The 19323-nt window shown below is 39.1% G+C and overlaps 1 protein-coding gene across 2 annotated transcripts in view; it reads left to right on the plus strand.

Moving 5' to 3' along the window:
- Nucleotides 1-19323, plus strand: part of LOC124288411 (kinase D-interacting substrate of 220 kDa-like) — a 35499-nt gene that overhangs the window by 11120 nt on the left and 5056 nt on the right. Inside the window, exons 3-5 of one of the 2 annotated variants that reach the window (XM_046724932.1) lie at nucleotides 518-1170; nucleotides 7645-7729; nucleotides 8907-8991. The gene's annotated coding sequence lies outside the window, so the exon portion shown is untranslated. Of the gene's footprint in view, nucleotides 1-126; nucleotides 1171-7644; nucleotides 7730-8906; nucleotides 8992-19323 lie in introns of those variants that run through there. The other variant, XM_046724933.1, reaches the window with a different exon arrangement.

Genomic DNA, 19323 nt, shown 5'->3' on the forward strand with positions numbered 1-19323 from the left:
TCATCTGTGTGGTCAAAAATAAATTACGAGTATGTGTTAATAATGACAGAAAAAAAGCCGTGCGCCATGACGCGCAATCCGCGTTCGTTTCCTTTTCTGTGTACGGAATGGAATATATAGTTCACAATTCCTAGTTTTGTATTTATTTATGTTATGGTTGCCGAATAAACCGCATGGTGTTTGAGATCAATGTTGTTCACTGGCGTGGTGGCAGCCCACAATGTCCGACAAACAGGATTCCTAGGCATCGTTTGCCTTTATATCTACACAGTCGGTGATCAACTCTGCTCAAACAAGTGTATTTCAAGACGTTTTCGTCGTATTCACTGGACGTGCACATAACTTCGTGAGTGCTTGCAATTTCGTGATATTATTGTAATTGAAATCATGGCTCACGATCGGACTCCAAAACAGTGGCAAATGACCAAACATGACACCATAAACTCGTTTTAAAACTGGCGACAGAATTTCGTTGATATCCTGTCATTAGATGACAATTTCGCCCCTTTTCTCGCAGAAGATTTGAAACTGCCGGTAATCGTACTCGGGGCTTACAGGATGATGACGAAAATGTCCAGCAATGCCAGCGAAAAACTGCAGCGCAGAAAAATGTGCAGCTAGACCTGATGCTCGGTCAGATAGCGAATTATTGTGGTGTCATATCTAGAAATTCTATCATCAGACACTCCATGTCAGTTCGTGACATTTGGCAGAGAAAATTAGACAGCATTACCTGTCGCAATCCACAGGATCCCATTTCCTAGACATCGTTGACATAAAACTTCAGACAGATGAACATCCCGAGGACTTATATCAAAGGCTTGTTGCGTTCGTAGAAGACAACCTTCTCACTGCCGGATGTGGCATTCAACACCATGGTCAGGAACCAGTTGTTGATGAAGATCTCTCCCCTACCATGGAAAACATGATTGTTGTGTTGTGGTTACAGCTGATCCATCCTGGTCTCCCTCAGCTTGTCAAGCAAAAGTATGTGTCGAACTCCGTAATCAAACTCTGGCGGCCACTCAAACCTGAGATTTCACAAGCCCTATCATCATTGCTGGAGGAACTTCGTAACACTGAAGACACAAAAGCCTCCAGGGCTTGTAACGTCCACCAACCCAAACGACAATCAACCACCCACTGGTCACAACCAGATGTCTGAGAAAGGTAAGCCTACTGTGGAGTTGGACCAACAAACCAGACTTCAGCTTAACTTGACTTTCCATGGACATGTCTAAATTAATCTTGAATGTTGTTACTTCTCTTCTTTACTTTTCAATTTCATACAGTCAGAACGAGCAGATTAACTGCAATACAACTGAAAAACTATGTCTTAGAATGTGGCTAACAAAACCAGTAAAATAGCAAACACAATACTTAAGATATGCTATGCAATGGCTATTATGATTTCATATATATACCTATGATTTTCCAATAAAGTATGTTTATCTCCATTCTACCAGAACCGCATTATTAAGATTCGTAAGAATACATACTGTGTTGGATAATCATACTGTGTTGATAATCAGAGGTATGTAACGGATTATATACCTCTGAATGACTTTAGATAACCAGTCATAATCCAGTGTTTACTGAAGTCATGGTAGAATTTTTATTATGACAAATAGCATGAGAATATATGCATACTTGCTTGGTACTTGGTCACATGCAACCCAAAAATCAAACATAATTAAAACACAATTATCACTTATTCATGACATATGATATACATTGCTGATGATGAAAAACAAATAAACCAAATTATAAGTGTACAATCGCAAATAAAAGCGTAATATTTTGTACATGGATTTGCTTCCCTCGAAACGAAGCACCGGGATACCAAACCGAGTCAGAGCAGGTGGGTATGCACTCAAGTGTAACGAAGACTTCCATTGGCTGGTTCATTTGCCGATGCCCTCACTGCTCATTGTGTGTATGTATATAGAGATGTTGGTTTTGTAAATACATGCTTATTTTTGTGTATAACATTTTGCAATCAACAAACATTATAACATGTCATGTGTACAAGTATCACACTTGCTGTCTGTCTGTGTAATTACATAATGTGACAGAGACCGAACTTGGGGCACGAGCCATAAATCAATGCGCTTTTGTTTATTGTGTACAGCCTGATTGGTGTTCAGTTCATGTGGTCAGTGATGAAGTTGTGTATTGCATAATGTCATTAGCAGACAGGCAGGGCAGACACATAGGTGTAAATAAAACAGACATTGAGTTTTGTCTGTGACAAAGATATATCTATATCACAGTTGGAAATTCTGTCAATGCTAAATAATGACATTGCTTTTAAGTATCGAACTGAGAATGTGACACGGTAAGAATATCTGGTGTAACCTCCACCAACTGCAATAACATCTTGTGGTGAAATAGACTAATGAAATTATATAAACAGTTAAATCGGTAATTTACTGTCATAACATATAAAAAGCTTCAGCGCCTGTGACATATCAACAAAACATTAGAAAAATAGCTCACAAAGCCTCCACCCGAGTATTCACCGCCAGCCGAAGATTTTCCATCTTGAAATGTCGAGGCGCCTCACTGGTTGACACATAGCTGAGTTGATCTAGACCCTAACAAGGTTCTTTTATGTAACAAGTAGATTATTAACTATTTGTTTTGATTAGATTACTCCTGCTCACGACCTTATAATCCGGACATCCCGCTTCCAAGTTGCGCGAACCTATTCACTGCGCATGCGCTATATGGCGAAAGCGCCAGCACAGCTATTGAAACCACTTTTCACCCCAAGCTGGGGTGAATTTATTGAATCGTTTGAACTCCAATTTCGTGGGGGTGTCATCACATACAGGTTGAATTTGCATTTTGATTATTTGTATCTGGTAAGTCCATACGAAAGGTATCAGAGTCTGCAAAGTTGTGTTTTCACGTTGCATGTGACCTTTAATTAGTTATATAACATAGTAACTTACTTTAGCATATATCAACATTTACTTTAAACATTGTGACAAACAACAAACCTTTCATGGTAAATTCCTCAGAAATAGCCTGGCAATATAGTAGTACACGTGAAATATAGATAATAACTTGCCAAATACATAAAGTTACTTTAAAGAAATGTGAACAGAGGAACATTTTGAGATAGATGCCTAAAAAAATACATAAGCAAAATGTAAATAATAAATTACAAAATACATAGAAATAACTCACCATTACTGTATTCCCATATAGATAGCTTGAACTTACTGAAATATATGCCAGACAAGCTGCCTCGTGCATCCTGCCATTATAGTATTAATACTGCCATGTACTTTGAAATGTAAACAAGGCTCCCCCAAACTTGGGGGTTACACTACACCAAAACAGAATCTGTATTTCAACCATCACTTTTCATCCCGAACTTCAGTGCAGACTGAATCATCTGACAGTTGTGATTTGGGGATTTTGTGTGAGAGTTTTGTGTTTTTGAATGTCCATGCATCCAGTAATTAAAACTGACCATATTTTTAAATATTTAGTACTGTCTTTTTCTACTGATGACTTCCACTTGAATCTGACCACAGGTATTTTCAAGCAGTTGACATTTTGTGCAGGACTGGGCTTGGTCTGGTTTGCTTACTCAGTTACTGTTCTCGGAAAAGGAACAGCCGAGGTGGTCATATTTTATACTTTTATTGCTTCTTTAAAGCTAGACACTGCACACATAGCTGTTGATATCTTAGTTTAATTTTAAAAAAAATATAATGTTACTATAGAAGTCAATGGGAAAATATTTGGCTTTGTGTAACTAAAAGCCGAGATGAGGACTAAAAAACACAACCCTGAGTTACCTCCCTTTATAATAAGATACTTAAATTATTGAAATGATAGGAAATTATCTCCCTTTAACTAATAAACCTTAAGGAAAAATGCACTAACCAGAGTAACCTATTCAAGCTTTAAAAAAATCGAAAACTATTAATATCTTAAAGGCACAATCTGACACATCTTCGACAATATTTGGGCCTATAATATATATTTGGGCATATGTACTCACTTTAGCTTCATATTGGTGCAATAAAGACTTATTATCCCATACGACTTGACTTAAATTCATAACTGAAACTCCGAGGCGAACAGCTTCCAAACAGAGAACACTTGCCATATATGGAATGTTAACAATTGCTCCGTAACTCGAAAAACTGTCGCATGCGCTGTTGTGAGTGTTTGCCGAACTGGTTTCAATCACAAATTGCGTTTTTGTCTAGGACTGAGTTCTGTCTCCAAACGAGTTATATGATATTCGCAAAGAGCGCTCAAGTTACATAACTCTATGGGGTTCGCTTGAAATAATGTTAGGCCGTATAGGTCCCGAGAGTTGATTAAATGCAACATTACATTATTTCATTCTAACTCTTTAATTTAATACTGTAATCTAAATACATAATTTTATAAATTATATGGAAGCTTTCCTGATTGCTGATAATTAGTATTATTGAGAGAAATACATTATCTATTTTGGAGGGAGTGTGGTGTGAAATAGTGCCTTTTAGATGAAAACTAAATAAATATACTTATATGAATGAAAACAGCTAATTCTCAGAGAAATAATGTAAAAATTACTTTACTGAAAAAAAAATAACATACTGATGACCTTGAAGACTTAAGAAAGATAAAGTTGAATGAAAATAAATCTTTTTGGCCATTCACGTACCTGCCTTCTAATTATGACATTTGTGAGAACAATAACTGTTCCTCTTAAACTTTTGAGCCAAAAATGACAAGAAACATAATCACTCAATATTATCTCAAGCACTTAAAATATCAATGAATAGGGCTGCGCAGTATAACTGGTTTACCGGTATTTACCGGTTCAGACATGAAACCGATCACGTGATTGCGATCGCTGATCGAAAACCGGTATTTTGACATGCATTCGGAAATCTTCGGATATTTCCGTTTTGGAATTGTTCTTTTCCTGTTTCATTAGTGCCAAATGTTACTTACATTTTAATTTGTCATGATTAAAAGTTTGTATTAAAGGTTAATCAATCATAGTGATTTTGTTGTTTTTTTTGCTTTATAATCAAGCATATACTCGATTAGAAATAGTTTTTGTTAAAAATAATTCTTGCAATATATTGCAATACATATCTAATATATGCTTCCGTCGCATCATAATATATCATAATATGAAAATTCTCTGCAATACCCACCCTATCAATGAAAACTTGAATCATGATCACTTAAAAGTTCATATTTATAACAACACTTTAGAATTCATTTGTTATGATCAGGCACAACTTATGGAGCTGGAAGCGACAACTCAGTTGTAGAGATCTTCATTTTGACTACTCTCACACAGGCCTTTCTGTTTGTCAGACTTTAATTTATTATTTATATAAAACATTTCTCGTCACTATATGGCTGAAATATTGCCGATGTGACGTTAAGTATTAACTCACTCACTCACTCTGTTTGTCAGAGTTTCAGTCACTCTCCAGTGATCCAATACTTCTGTCTTAGTTTGGATAGCATGGCATTTCTTCCGAGATAACCAATAGACTTGTGCATCTCTTCTTGGATAAGTCTGGCAATTGGTGAGTTTCTTGGAATGGTGATTTGATGTTTAGTGTCAAAGTTCATGTGGGCCGACCACCCACTCTGATGAGTTGGTCTTTAAGGAAGGGGTTGAGTCAGGCTGGGGCCAAGCATAATTGTTCTCACATAGGAAGTCTGGACCGTAATTACTGCATCTTGTGCAAAACAGCCGGGCGTCCAGCTTATAATACCCATTATAAACTGTCACCTTGACTTTATTTTGAAGAAGTGCACAAATATCATGCATCTTAATGATTTCTTTCAGTCTCGTGTGCCATGTACATTGTCTACGTTTGACATCGTGGAGGAACTAATGATTTATTTTGTGTCACATTCTGACCTCACAGTAGACAGCACACAACACCTTTTGTCTCAGTTTGATGATATGACCCTAAACGTAAAAGTGGAGTGTCTGAATACATTCAAGACTGTTTTGATAAGTGACAGTGAATATTACATATATACACAGGAATAACACAAAAGGCAATGAAAAGCAGAAAAGGATATTTACTACTTCACCTGATTATTTTTCATACTCAAAGTCAGATGTAATGCAACAGTATTGCATAAACTAGTGTGGCACTTCGCTCAACCAAGTAGATCAACAGTAGCTTAAAAGGGGTCATTCCATACAGTGAAATTATGAGTAGGCATGAGTGCAGATGTAGTTTTTCCTTTGAGAATAATATTTTAATAATGTTAAAATTAATATTTGTTTATGTGGAGCACTATAAAATATGTTTGCCTTTGGGGTTAGCAGATTGTGTACTAACACCATTCATGCCTATATTTCAAAACAAAAACCAATCTATTCAATCACCATATTTCACAATGAGCAGCATGTTAGTTTTACAGACTAAAACTTTAAGATCGTCCCTAGTATGGTGATCTACCTTCAGTTCCTGGTGATCTATAGCCCATTTTTATACTGTTTTGTGCTAATTTCAATTTCATTTTTAGAGAGAGATGCTAGTTTTATTTTTTGATACCGTGATATTCTAGTTCGTTTTACTATCCTTCGATGACCGGTTTTTATTATTGCCATGTATTTATCGTGAATTCTATCCTTGTTTTAGTCCGCGATATGGCTGAAATATTGCCGATGTGACTGAAAATCTTAACTTACTCACTCACTCCCTTAGATGCTGGTTGTCTATTGGCCGTTTTTTCATATTGCATTGTGGTGATCTACCTTCAGTTGTTGGCGATCTATAGCCCGTGTTTTATACTGTATTGTCTTCTTTAATTGGAATGTTTTAGCTTTGCTCGCTAGTTTTATATTCATAGCTGTGATTCTCTAGTATTTTTACTGTCCATTGTTGACAGGTTTTAATCTCAAAGTATTTTCACTATTTATTGCATAAATTGTTTTCGTCCGCGATATGGCTGAGATATTGCGATGTGATTTTAAATATTAACTCACTCACTCACTCATGTTGCATTATCCTCTATGGCAGTAAATCTTGCATGCACGTTTTAAATTTCTATATATGTGATAGTTGTTGTACTGTTCTTTGTTGACAGATTTTATTAAATAGATTTATTTATTATTAATGTGTATATTGTATTAGTTACGATATGGCTGAATTATTGCCGATGTGATTGAAAATCTTAACACACTCAATCAATGCAAAAACTTTTAAAGCCGAACTCACTAAAGGTTCTTTTGTTTGTACATAGGCACACTGTGTGGGTAAGCAGTAATCTAAATCAAACTGAATCATTTATTTTAATTTCTCACCTATAACAGATGTATTTGGAATTATCCATGCTTTTTAACATGTCACAAAACAAACTCAGATTTTGGAAATTTAACAATCATATGTGGAAAATTAATGGATTTACAACATTCTGAATGATGAAAGTGTGCACTACAGACATGAATAATAACTTAGTGTACAATAAAAGATAAAAAGTCATTTTGGTGGCGTTTATTTTCAGCCCGTGAGTTTATTTGGAATTACCCATGCATGCATCTGAAAGGCACCTCATCTGTGGAAAGCCGACAACTTCTCTCGCCAGTAGTTATAATAATTATGTGCTATACATAGTTTTCTGAACAACATATCCCGGTTTCAGCTTCGACTGACCCAAGTCAGGATGCGAGCCAGAGCAAGGCTGTACCATCAGTGCCAGTGGACGACGCAAGACTCTGATCTACAAGGTAGGTGGGAAAACCCAGCAGGCAGGAAGCTCAATCCTTAATTCTTCCTGCATTTAACACACTGATGTATATACCCGTGGAGAGTCTGATCTGCAAGGTAGGTGGGAAACCCAGCAGGCAGGAAGCTCAGTCCTTTATTCTTCCTGCATTTAACTGCGCTAGGCGTATATACCCGTGGAGAGTCTGATCTGCAAGGTAGGTGGGAGAACCCAGCAGGCAGGAAGCTCAGTCCTTAATTCTTCCTGCATTTAACACACTGATGTATATACCCGTGGAGAGCCTGATCTGCAAGGTAGGTGGGAAAACCCAGCAGGCAGGAAGCTCAGTCCTTAATTCTTCCTGCATTTAACACGCTGGCGTATATACCCATGGAGAGTCTAACAGGAAGCAGGCAGGAAGCTCCATCCTTAATTCTCTGTGTAATTAACAGGAACATGATGTATAAGATGAGTATATGGATGGCAACTTCTTGTTTATTGTTTATCACTATATCTCTAGGCTGCTTCTTGCCTTCTTCAGCTGATCACTAGTGTTGGGAATTGGTTAAAATCTCATAATTGATGATTGGTTCATTACAACCAATCAATCATCGAAAATAATTGGTTAGCGTCATTTATGAAATGTGTTATTGCACAAAAGAATAAGGAAAAACATGTAGTTCTTTTGGGGGTTTTGGCAAAATTTCACATCTTTAAAGGATGACTAGTATGGAGGAACATAAATTTCTTAGAGTCTTTAAGATAAATTCAATCATGACTTGGAGCGAGCTTGTAGTGCTTATGAAATGTAACAGACAAAACCAACCTAGAGAAAAATAGTGTTATTGAAAACAAGTGTTCTAGAATTGTTTGTGTTCGATTATGAGAAAACAGGATCGATTGCTTGGTCGTTTAGTCACTGCGACCAATCTTGATTATTTCGATTAATCGGACCACCACTAGTGATCTAGCGTTGTTATCACCTAAAAAGGGGCAAGAAGTAGTCCAGAAATGTTGTGATATACAATAAACAAGAAGTTGCATCCATATACTCGTCTTGTATATATGAGTGTATCTATACCCATACAGTTGAAAGGCAACTCATTTGTGGAAAGGAGCAAACCTCTCTCTGCAGCCAGTAGTTATAATGTCTATGTTCTATATGTATAGTTTTCTGGAGAACATATTCCTGGTTTCAGCCTCGATGGACCACGACTCAGCATCGAGCCAGAGCAAGGCTGTTCCACCAGCGCCAGTTCACGACACAAGACTCTGATCTACAAGGTAGGTGGGAGAACCTAGCGGCAGGAAGCTCAATCCTTGATTCGTCTTGCAATTAACACACTGATGTATATACCCGTAGAGATTCCGACTTGCATGAGTATGACAAAATGGTATCGATTGACATTCATAAACCAGACAAATACAATCGAGGCTACCCTAAAGGAATAAGCTAAGCGAGTGAGTTAAGATTTATCGTCACATCGGCAATATTTCAGCCATATAAGTAGCGAAAACAATTAATAATTTCATCATATATAAATTTACAAAATATAAGCCTGTTGACGAAGAACAGTAAAAGTACTAGTGTATCACAGATATCCATATAAAACTAGTAATGCAATCTAAAACATTGTAACTAGAAATGACAAGACAATGTAAAAAACAGGCTATAAATCGCCAACAACTGAAGGTAGATCACCATACTAGAGACCATGGGGACTTCACGAGTAATGCTAAGCGTTGAACAACAAACAAAACAGCCTGACATAAGCTAACATAATATGTTATTATCCTAATGAATTCAAACAACATTTGTAGACATTATCAAGTTATCATGGTCAACAAATGTAAACAGTCCACAGCTCTACACAAAACACACAAAGGAACTTCTGGCTCTCATTCCCATCCATGTTGTCAATCATGGTGGAATAGTTAATAGCAATGTCTGAGTCCTATATGAACACACATGAAAACATTGTAGATGTATGACAAAAGTCCAATGTACACAATAGGAATTTGACTATTGAGGGGAAACAACTATTGTGATAGCGATGGTCTATTGCAACATACTGTTGCGATAGCGATAGTCTTTGCAGCATACTATTGCGATAACGATAGTCTATTGCAACATACTATTGCGATAACGATAGTCTATTGCAACATACTATTGCAATAATAATAGTCTATTGCAACATACTATTGTGATAGCGATAGTCTATTGCAACATACTATTGCAATAATAATAGTCTATTGCAACATACTATTGTGATAGCGATAGTCTATTGCAACATACTATTGCGATAACGATAGTCTATTGCAACATACTATTGCAATAATAATAGTCTATTGCAACATACTATTGCGATAGCCATAGTCTATTGCAACAAACTATTGCGATAGCGATAGTCTATTGCAACATACTATTGCAATAATAATAGTCTATTGCAACATACTATTGCAATAATAATAGTCTATTGCAACATACTATTGCGATAATAGCAACATACTATTGCGATAGCGATAGTCTATTGCAACATACTATTGCGATAGCGATAGTCTATTGCAGCATACTATTGCGATAGCGATAGTCTATTGCAACATACTATTGCGATAACGATAGTCTATTGCAACATACTATTGCGATAGCGATAGTCTATTGCAACATACTATTGCAATAATAATAGTCTATTGCAACATACTATTGCGATAACGATAGTCTATTGCAACATACTATTGCAATAATAATAGTCTATTGCAACATACTATTGTGATAGCGATAGTCTATTGCAACATACTATTGTGATAACGATAGTCTATTGCAACATACTATTGTGATAGCGATAGTCTATTGCAACATACTATTGCGATAGCGATAGTCTATTGCAACATACTATTGCGATAGCGATAGTCTATTGCAACATACTATTGCGATAGCGATAGTCTATTGCAACATACTATTGCAATAATAATAGTCTATTGCAACATACTATTGCGATAGCGATAGTCTATTGCAACATACTATTGCGATAACGATAGTCTATTGCAACATACTATTGCGATAACGATAGTCTATTGCAACATACTATTGCGATAACGATAGTCTATTGCAACATACTATTGCGATAACGATAGTCTATTGCAACATACTATTGCAATAATAATAGTCTATTGCGACTATAATAATACTATTGCCAAAGCTTTTTTCCTTGACTGAATTGTCTCATTTGAAGTCATTTCCCAAATAAGTGTATAGTTAATATGAAACAATAGCAATACAAAGATACAAAACCAATAGTTTTAACAGTTAATAAATAGTTAAAGGTCACATGCAACCAAAAAATCAAACATAATTAAAACACAATTATCACTTCTTCATGACATATAATATGCATTGCTGATTATGAAAAACAAATAAACAATATTATAAGCTATATAATCGCAAATCAAAAGTGCAATATTTTGTACTTGGGTTTACCTCCCTCGAGAAGCGAAGCAGCCGGGATACGAACCCAGTCAGAGCTGGTGGGTGTGCACTCAAGTGTAACGGCTGGTTCATTAGCAGATCACCGCCTTCACGGGTCATTGTGTGTGTATATATAGAAAGTTGGGTTTTGTAAATACATGCTCATTTTTTGTGTATAACATTTTGCAATCAACAGACATCATAACATGTCATGTGTTCAAGTATCACACCTGCCTGTCTGTGTAATTACATAATGTGACAGACCGAACTCGGGCCATAAATCAATCGCGTTTTGTTTATGGTGTATAGCCTGATTGGTGTTAAGTTCAAATTGCATGTGGTCAGTGATCGCAGTTGTGTATTGAATATTGTCATTAGCAGACAGGCAGGCAGACACACTGGTGTCAATAAAACAAGACATTGAGTTTTGTCTGTGACAGCGACATATCTATATCACAGTTAGAAATCGTGTCAACTCTAAATAATGCTTTTAAGCATCGAACTGAGAAAGTGACTCGGTAAGAACGTGTGGTGAAATAGACAAATGAAATTATATAAACAGTTTATTTACTGTCATAACATACAAAAAGCTTCGCCTGTGAGATATCAACAAAACATTAGGAAACTAGCTCACACCAAAGCCTTCACAGAGTATTCACCAGACAGCAGCCAGCTCCAAGTTCGCGAACCTATTTCACTCGCGCGACGTGCTATGAGCTTAGCCAGCTGTTGAAACCGTATTCCCCAGAAAGTCTGGGGAAAATAAGTGAAACGTTTGAACTCCGATTTAGTTTTTTTTTTCATCGGCGTTATTTTTCAACTTTATAAGTTGAATTTGCATTTTGACGATTTGTTTGGTAAGTCCATACCGAAAGGTATCAGAATCTGCAAAGTTGTGTTTTTCGTTGCATGTGACCTTTAATAAAAACAAATAACCGTCAATTACTAAACTATCGATAGTCACAGATACTATTGATGCATCAATAATTTTTCGTTTCTACCATCGATTCATAGCTATCGGAGTCTCAACAATTGTAATCCATTGCTATAGTTTGGCATGAAATGCATGTGGACCCAGTTTTTTGTAAATATCCCTTCATCCAATGATCCAATCGATCTCAAACTGTGCAAGTGGATGTTTTGTCAGACAACCTAATCACATTGTAAATCACCGATTTTATGTATTTGTATTAAAGAATCTGTCTATGTTACTGTCAACAAAATAAACAGCAGAACGCCGACGGCTTGCAGAGGGAGGGAGCCAATGACCTGTAACAGCGGCAGTGTTGGGTCATAAAGGTCAACAGCTATGCACGTGACAGGTATGAAGAGGTGTCACAGGTCGTGAATAGGGTACGGTGGGTGCCAACTGTCAACCATCATACGGAGTTTGTTTCTCTGAGTTGTTCAACATTAACCACAAAACCCATTAGTGAGAATTATTCTGTAGGTTAAAATCTTTAAATTTGTAATGTTAATGTCATATTTTGTTTATGCAGTACCTTAGTGGAAATGCATTTAAAGAACACAGAAAGTATATTTACACTAAATCATTAATCGGACCACCTATGGTTAGAACTCAACTGTTAAAGCCCTGTTCCATCGGACACAAGCACACAGAATCATGCACACTCATTGAAGAAAAGATAGAATGAAGACAAAAGAGTTATGGTTTGATGTCGTTCACATTCCAAATTAAGCAATGCATTTCTAATAGCTTTAAGTATATAGATAGTTAATATTTATATTTTCATGATAATTTTATGTGAAATGAGAGTTTCATGTTACACTATAAGTCGTTGTAATTAGTCAGTGCTGTCATTGTTAAAAGAAGTTATATTTCTTTGAGCATATCTGGCTGGATACTATTATATTCTGTAAATATAATAACATAATTAAACTTCATCAAGTTCACTCCATTCTTCCACAGAGGAGTCATCAGTGTCAAGGCTAATGACAACTGGATTAACTGTTTGCTCCTTCAAGCCATCTTTGAGCCAGTACTCTTTCTCCACCTTCTTGACATGTTCAACACATGCATGCCAGCGTGCAATGTCAATGTCACACATAGCAGTGTTGACAATGTGCTTGACATCATTCAACTTGAATGATTGATTTTTCCGGGCCACTGTACTTTTAAGGTCTCCCCAGATAAGTTCAATTGGGTTGAGATCACAGTGGTACGGTGGTAATCTCAAGACCTTATGGCCGTGTTTGCGTAGCATGTTGTCAATGTTATATGTGGGTGGAGGTTTGTGAGGTTTAATCAAAGAGTACAACTGTGGTTTAGTGGCCTTAATTGAAAATTGTATATTGTTATTTGTTAGCCATTGCTGCATATCTGACTTCTTTGTATTGGAAGTTGAGCACCTATTGTTTGGATCTCGAACACTGTGAAAGCGAGCATTGTCCATGACGACAAGACTTTTGTAGGGCAGAGCTGGAAACAATTGTTCCTCAACATACTGTGTGAAAACCGTTGCGTTCATTTCTGTATGATAGTCCCTACCATCTGTGCTCTTTGACCGAAATACCAGATCACACCCAGGTAGGAATCCGCGGTGGGAACCAGCTTGAAGAACGATTAAGCGTTCACCTTTGCCTGTTGGTATTTTCCTACCATCACTGGGATCAGTGGGTAGCCACTGTCTGGCAGCAGTATGGTTTACATTGACTCAGGTCTCATCCAGATATATGGGTTCGAGCCCATCCTCTCTTGCCTGCTTAATTACTCTCAGATAGTTACACCTTATTTTCACAATATCAGATCTCTCACACATTACAAGTTTCTGGTTTGCTACCTTCTTGTACTTGTATCCAAATTTGAGCAGTAGTTTGCTTAGCTTAAAGCTAGAAACATTAATGTCGTGATCCTCTGCAAGGATGTGTTTTAACTTTCTTGTGGACAGGTGTTCATTTCTAGCAAATAACCGGCGAATGACATCTCTGATGACCCTGATGTCAAAAGAATCTAACTTTGGATGCCTACCTTTTTGTACAAGGTTTTGTTTATTGGTTGTTTGTTTATTTTTCACAATTTTTAGCACGATGTTCTTTTTCATGCCAAGAGCAAAAGTTATGCGTTTCATGTAATCCGACACCTTATAAATCGGGTTTGCTACGTTTGCTCTCTTTTAAAAAAATTCAACACATTTCTAATTAAACGTTTAGCATCATCTAAATAAGCTTTCATGATGACAGCTAGAAGTAGTCAATGTGAATGATCCAAACGGTCTATCACTGTGCAGTGCACGGGTAACTATCATGAACTGCACGTGCATTTACCTTTATGACCCAACACTGCCGCTGTCACAGGTCATTGGCTCCCTCCCTCTGCAAGCCGTCTGCGTTCTGCTGTTTATTTTGTTGACAGTTACATAGACAGATTCTTTAATACAAATGCATAAAATCGGTGATTTACAATGTGATTAGGTTGTCTGACAAAACATCCACTTGCACAGTTTGAGGTCGATTGGGTCATTGGATGAAGAGATCTTTACAAAAAACCGGGTCCACATGCATTTCATGCCAAACTATAGTTTGATGCATCATTACAGCCCTACAGTCCGTTTGAGTCAGAAACCGACCGATGAATTGTAAATTTTATCATTGTAAAAATTGCCACATAAATATAAATAGTACACATGTTTATCATTTACTAATACCCAACAGCTTTCTTATATTTGAAAATTTTTCAGACTCCACCAAAAAAGTTGTTTAAGAAACTATCATCATTGAAAACGCCAAAGTTGTTATCTGTCGTGGCGGGGTGAAACCGCAGAAACGGAACAGCCAGTCATGGAAGGGGACATCTCAAAATCTATTCCGAGAGACCTGTCGGTTCCTCGTCTGTCTTGTGTCATAGTGTCACAGTCACGACTTAAAGGGATGACAAGTGGTGCCAAAGTTGCCTGTTGTAAGCCATCCCGAGACCAGTAACCTTGTTCAATGACGTTAGCTACCTTGTTGACACAGTTTTGCCAAGTTTCAGTCGTGATTTTGTTAAGGGATTCCAACGCAACGAAGGGATTCCTTAACCATAACCTCTATCACGTAATCTAAAAGTTGTGTTTTATCTGGCAACATCTCCTTTGACAATATCCAATATCACTTCAATGGGGTTAAGGTCACAGTGATAGGGTGGAAGTCGCAGAATATCGTGACCCCTACTTTTTATGTAACTGTCAACTTTGTAGAAAGGTTTACCTTTGTGGGGTTTTATGATCTCATATAGCTGAGGCTTCGTTGCCTTTGAAGGCCATGCGATCTGAAATTTGTCGAGCCATGATATCATATCACCTTTTTGATTGTTCGATGTCGGGGCTTTACTGTTGGGGTCCTGCACGCTGTGGTATGGGGGCATTGTCCATTACGATAAAAGACTTCTCTGGTAGAGCTGATACCAACTTGTTTTTAACCCAATCGAGGAAAACCGCACCATTTATCTCGGAATGGTAGTCTCTGTTATCTGTGGACTTTGCCCTGAATACCAAGTCGCAGCCTGGGAGAAAGCCTTTGCTGGAGCAACCAGCATGGAGAACGATTAGTCTCTCTCCTTCCCCTAGAGGCAGCTTTCTACGTGACCCCTTATCAACCCCTATCGGGTACCCACTAACTGCTGGCAGTGTGCGAGGCATTGACCCAGGTCTCGTCCAAGTACACTGGCTCGAACCCTTCCTCGCGCTTCTTCTTTATAACCCTGAGAAAATTATTTCTCAAGCACGATATCAGGGTGTTCACAGAGTACTGACCTATTCTCCCCCGAAATTTTCTTATAACGATACCCGAAAGAGTGTAAAAGTCGCCAGAGTGTGTACTTTGATACTCCGAGGTTGTGTTCTTGCTTCAAATGCTTTTAAAAAATTTTCAGCGACATGTATTTGTTTTCAGAATAGAGCTTTTTGATAGACTGCCTTACAAGAGTCTTTTGAAAGTTGTCCAAATGTTTTAATTTGTGTGATTTTGACACGACCCCTACCTGCTTCGCATCACCCTCACAATGTTTGTGTTCCAGAACATTTGTCAGTACCTTTGCTGATACTCCTAAAGCTTTTGCTGCCCGCTTACGGAATTTATTAATAGCATAAATTGGTTTGCCCCTTTCGGCTTCAGAACGGAAAAAATCGTACACTTTAATCATCAACTGTTTCACGTCAGCATTCAACTTCATTTTTCATCAGGCATGTGTATCCCGTGCACGACGACATAGTGGCTGTTCGGTTTCTGCGGTTTCACCCCGCCGCGACAGATAACAACTTTTGCATTTTCAATGATGATAGTTTCTTGAACAACTTTTTTGGTGGAGTCCGTAAAATTTTCAAATATAAGAAAGCTGTTGGGTATTAGTAAATGATAAACATGTGTACTATTTATATTTTTAAACTTATCCTATCTCACGACTTGCACCTCTCTCTCTTCATTCGACCATGAGTGGAAACGAATTAAAACTTTGCTCCAAGGCCTACCTTGCCCCTCTCCCGTGCTGTGCGTGCCTTCTGTGTCAGTCGTGCTCACTAGTCCATGACAGCACGAGGCATGCGCAGTCCTCACCCACGTGATCACCTCACATACTCATTCTCTTTCTTGTCGCTCCACTGAGTGGACGTGAAAATTTTTTCCTCTGAGATTTGCTCAATGGTTAAGCCTGTTCAGGCCAGTAAACGGATGTTTTGTGCCCGTTGTAATAAAGTATTTTCAGCATGGGACCAACACACATCGTGTGTTGATTATGTGGGTGTTTGTGACTGGGACACGCGGCTGTCGAAGTGTTCAGGTCTGTCTAATGAGGCGTTTAAATTTTTACAAGCGTGCTTGTGCCAGGCGTTTGGCAGATAGGGCTAGGACTAATTCTGCGCGGGTCTGGTCCATCTCCGCTAAGAAACAATGCTTAGATCGCCCCACCCTCACTGCTCACCGTTCTCAATCGCCCGTCTCTCCTGGCCGAAGATTTTATGGAAGCCGTCCAGTTCCTATTTATCTGAGAGCGTTAGAAGGCTTTTAGGGGAGCTTCCCTCACCCAGTTTAAGTTCTCATGAGCGTACCAGGGTGGTAATGACCGATATTTCTTCTACGCCAGACCTGCGATCTACATTATCTCGTAGGTCTGCTTCTTCGGAACGATCACAGACTTCGAGAACTTCTAAGCATTCATCGTTGAAGCGGGGATCGGCGCGGTTGGAACGTACCCGCTCTCCTATTTCCACGGCTGGGAGGAGTCGTTCTAGGTCTCGTTCACTTTCCCGAGCCGGCTCACATGGCCGAACCGGCTCACACAGCCGAGCCGGCTCACCATGCCGAACCGGCTCACACGGCCGAGCCGGCTCACCAGTACATCTTCGAATGGGTTCACCTGACCGAACTGATTCACGTAATCAAATGGGTTCACCTGACCGAACTGATTTCGCGTACTTTCGAAGGGGTTCACCAGGACGAACGGGTTCACATTCCGACTCAGTTCACCTCAACATAGGTTTCAGTTCGACACACCATCAGCGTTTTGATTCCCGTGAGTCGTTCAGTCTCGCCTGGTCGAGGTGGTTGGCCATTTCGATCCGGTTCACCTAGCCGTAAGGTGTGTTTTCGTCAGAGTGATTCTCGAAGTGGGTCTCATTCACTTTAGGTGAATCAGCATATCCAGTCTTGTCAGTCTAGACTCAGTAGCGTAATTTTGCGCACACTGTAACAATATTTACTTCCTCGGATCCCCAATCGTCATGTTCCTGGAGCAAGCGTTGTCGGAATGTGCTCCCTTATTAAGGGCGTTTTTAGAGCATGTAGACATACTTGCTCCGATGGCTGGCAGACAGAGCTCGTTACACTTCAACAGTTGATCACCCGACAAACCCCGTTTTTAACGACCGGTATTAACTGCTTGTCGTCCGCAGTTTCCCATGTCGGACGGTGATAATTTTATGGGAGCATCATTAGATGTCTTTCGTGGTTCCGCCTCATCAAAAGCGTTCTGTGTTGCCAGTTGACTCACACACATCCGATCTGCGCCGTCAAATCGCCGAACCGATTAAGCCACACCGAATCGGGTTCGCCATATACCGAATGGATTCACCAGACCGAACCGTTTAGCCATACCGAATGGATTCACCACACCCAATCGGTTCGCCATACCGAAGGGATTCACCACACCCAATCGGTTAAGCCATACCGAATGGATTCACCACACCCAATCATTTCGTCATACCGAATGGTTTCACCAGACCGTACCATCAAATTGCCGAACCGGTTCACCCGCGCCGAATCGGTTCGCCATACCAAATGGATTCACCACACACGAATCGGTTAAGCCATACACGAATGGATTCACCAGACCGAACCGTTTCACCATGCGCCGTATGTGTGAATAATGACATTGACTCAGTTTGCCATAATATTAAGACTGTTTCTTATCGCGAAACAGTTCACATCATCGATTCAATTCACAGCAGCGAAGCGATTCACCTCGGCGGAACATTTCACCTCGCCTCACTGGTTCATCTGAGCGTTCTAGATCTCTCCATCAGCTGAGATCATTTAACCGGTTCGGATTACCGAACCAATCCAGATCAGTCACGATTCAGATCACATCGGACTGATTCAGATCACGTCAACTTTCGGCTCACCACCCTGAACTGATTTACCAGCCGGCTCGTATCGTTTCACCAGATTAAAAGCTCCTATCGTCGAACCAGTTCACCTGGCGTTCAAGATCAATGTACATAGGTAGTAGCTATGTGCTTCACCATGCCGACTTGATTTACATGTGTTGTTAGTAGCGCAGTCATCTAGAGATATCACGCTTTCGGCACTTGGCGGCCTGGCGATCCCAGTTCTCAAGAGTCCTCCGTGACGGAGCTCATCTCATTCAGATTTAATCTACCATCCGATCTTCACTTTTGATGAATGATTCGGTTCAAGCGATTCTACCCCCCGGTGTAGATATCAGTTCTGCAACCACCCGATATGGCATAACTAGATGCGGCTTGCGAGCCAGGAATACTCTCTGACGCTCCGATGAGTCTTGTTACTACAGACTACTCGTAACAGCGTGTTTGTGTATCCCTTGGTGCAATTGTTGCAGACGGCTCGTCATCTTCAGCTCCCTTTGTTTTACATGATAAGCAAGTTTCTGGACAGATAACAAATGGATGAAGTTCTTG

Source organism: Haliotis rubra, unplaced genomic scaffold (assembly GCF_003918875.1).
Source record: "Haliotis rubra isolate DU_JTF1 unplaced genomic scaffold, ASM391887v1 Scf417, whole genome shotgun sequence".
Lineage (NCBI taxonomy): Eukaryota > Metazoa > Mollusca > Gastropoda > Lepetellida > Haliotidae > Haliotis > Haliotis rubra.